Source organism: Rhinopithecus bieti, unplaced genomic scaffold, assembly GCF_001698545.2.
Source record: "Rhinopithecus bieti isolate Rb0 unplaced genomic scaffold, ASM169854v2 scaffold_12155, whole genome shotgun sequence".
Taxonomy (NCBI): Eukaryota; Metazoa; Chordata; class Mammalia; order Primates; family Cercopithecidae; genus Rhinopithecus; species Rhinopithecus bieti.
The window spans coordinates 429,604-432,516 of record NW_016807423.1 but is presented as its reverse complement, the minus strand read 5'-3'; positions in this window follow the sequence as shown (position 1 = coordinate 432,516).

Below are 2,913 nucleotides of genomic sequence, written 5' to 3'. Positions count from 1 at the left end.
CTCCTCCTCCTCCTTTTCCTTCTCCTCCTTCCTCCTCCTCCTCTTGCTTCTCCTCCTCCTTCCTCCTCCTCCTTCCTCCTCCTCTTTCTCCTTCTCCTCCTTCCTCCTCCTCCTCCTTCTCCTCCTTCCTCCTTCTCCTCCTCCTTCTCCTTCTCTTCCTTCTCCTCCTTCCTCCTCCTCCTCCTTCTCCTTCTCCTTCTTCTTTTTTGAGATAGAGTCTTGCTCTATCGCCCAGGCTGGAGTGCAGTGACACAATCTCAGCTCACTGCAACCTCTGCCTCTTGGGTTCAAGTGATTCTCCTGCCTCAGCCTCCCAAGTAGCTGGGACTACAGGCATGCACCACCACGCTAGGCTAATTTTTGTAACTTTAGTAGAGATGGGGTTTCACCATGTTGGCCAGGCTGGTCTCAAACTTCTGGCCTCAAGTGATCCACCTGCCTCGGCCTCCCAACGTGCTGGGATTACAGGTGTGAGCCATTGCGCCTGGCCTTCTTTGCATTGCCATAGGTAAAAATGATCTCTGAGGCAGGGAGGGCAGAGCAGGGCAAAAGCCACTGGTTATGAGCTTACTGTGTATCTGCTCTGAATATGACCTCTCTTGGGACCTCTGCTTCTTCACCAGGAAAATGGGAATAAAAACATCTACTTTGTAGGGTTGTGCTAAATGTTAATTAATTTGAAAAAGAGAATGAAGCAATTTGCATAAGGTCTTATGTGTAGGAAGTGTTCAATAAATACTATGATTAGTAAGTCAAAGGTGGTTTCATGAAAGAAAATATTACCAAATATTTAACTGCAGGGTCTAAAATAACACACCTAACTTGGTGAGAGAGAGAAGGAGATGGAGGAAGAGAAGGAGGCTAACACTGAAACATTGCACGTATCTGAGTCAGACATTAAGGAACTTACTTTTTCTGGAAATTGATTTTAGTGCTAGAGTTACCCAGTGGAACTGCTGACCTGAATTCTGAGAAAATAACAATAATGACACTATCTCTTGTGTCTTGAGCACTTACTCTGTTCCAGGAGCTGTTTAAAAGTGCTGTGTATAAATATTAAATCATTAAATTCCATAACTCTCCTGTGAGGTTTTTTAAATGAGGAAAATGGAGGCACAGACAGATTAAGGGACAGGGCCAAAGCCATACAGCCAATTGAAGTGGAGGAGCTAGGACTTGAAGGAGTTGATCTGACTCCAGAGACAAAGGCAAATAAGGCCTCAAATGATATCATCAGAAAGCAAAGAAAACAGGTTTGAATTCCTAAAAGGATGTTTGGATTTCATGGCAGGGACTCAGGCTTAGCCCCCATGTTCCTGGGCCTGTTTTGGGCCAAGGCAATGCTTTCACTGTGGAAGGGTAACCAGGCTATGGATCAGGGATTAGCACACTCTTCTTTCTCTTGCTTGAACATTGGGTGGATGCTCGGCTTTTTCTTTCATCATTATAATCAGCATTCTGCACAGGGAGCAAGTTTTACATGTTAACCCTGGAGAACTATGGACAATAAAATCAGAACAGTCTTTTCAGGTTTCACCAAGAGCTGAGGAAGCCTGGAATTCTGAGAGCTAGGTCATCTTTACCTTAATATCGATTGGGAAAGGGATGTTTGGACTAAAGCATCACCGAGACCAACCCTTGGTACAGAGGCCCAGAATAGGGGTGATGAACAGAGCCAGGCAAGGGGCCTGTGAGCAGGAAGCAGGCTCTGAGTTCCCGACCTCTCCTGGCAGGCAGTAAGAGGATCCGTCGGGCTTCCGGTGGCTGTGCAGTGTATTGCTTTGCCATGGGAAGAGGAGCTGTGTCTCCGGTTCATGAAGGAGGTGGACACCTTGGTCAAGAATCAGAGGGGGCCCAAGTGACAGGCTCCTTTAACGGAGTAACAGCTCAAGAAACATGGGGCTGGTTGTGGTGGCTCATACCTGTAATCCCAGCAGTTCAGGAGGCAGAGGCTGGCAGATCACTTGCCACGAGTTTGAGACCAACCTGGGCAACATAGCGAGACCTTCTAAACATTTTCTTGGTGTTACTCCTGTAGCTCCTCACCCAAGTGTCCTCCTGATGCCCCTTCCTTCTCATGAATACCATGTCCTCCTTATGTCTCCTTCTGGAACCCCACCAGGTTCCTTTTATTTGTTGGTCTCTCTGCGTGGATGTTCAGTATTCCTCAGATGGGCCCAGGATAGGGAGCAGCATGAGGAACTCAATAAACATTTTCTGACTGGCCCTGGCCTCATAATCTCTGGTCTGGGTGAGGCTGTAACCTCCTGGAGGTCTTCTGCCTCCAGCTGCTTTCCTCCAATTCAGTCCCCCTGGTGCTACCCCAGACTGCAGTGGGGAAAGAGCCCCAAACAAAGAGGCTGGAGATCTGGGTCCAAGTCCTGGCTCTGTCCCTGACTTGCTGTGTGATGCTGGGAAGTTCCTTCATCTCTCTGGACCTGAGTTTCCTCATCTGAGTTTCAGATTGAGGGGGTTAGATTTGATAAGGTCTGTGGTACCTACCAGTGTGACCATTCTGTGAGCCGTGATTTCTAGGCACTGCCCTGATTAAGAACTTGCCATGATTCCCACTGACGTCTGGAGAGGGCGCCAGAGAGCAAGGCTGAGACAGTGGAACCCAGTCATAGTGGAGCTTGGGTTAGGACCTAGACCCCTGGCTCACAGTTCAGTGCTTTTGCCGCAAAACACCAATTCCTTGGTCTGACATCAGCATGTCTCCAGGATCCTCCATAGCCCCGTCTCCCATGGCTCCACCACGGCACTGCCTCCTCCCGTTGCCTCAAACTGGAGCCTTCTCACCAGCACAAGCCCACCTTATGCTTCTTCTGGCTCCGTGTCGCTGTTCAGACTGTTACCTCCACCTGGACCCCATTGCTGTCTTCTCTGTCCTTCAAACCCTGTATCAAATACCAC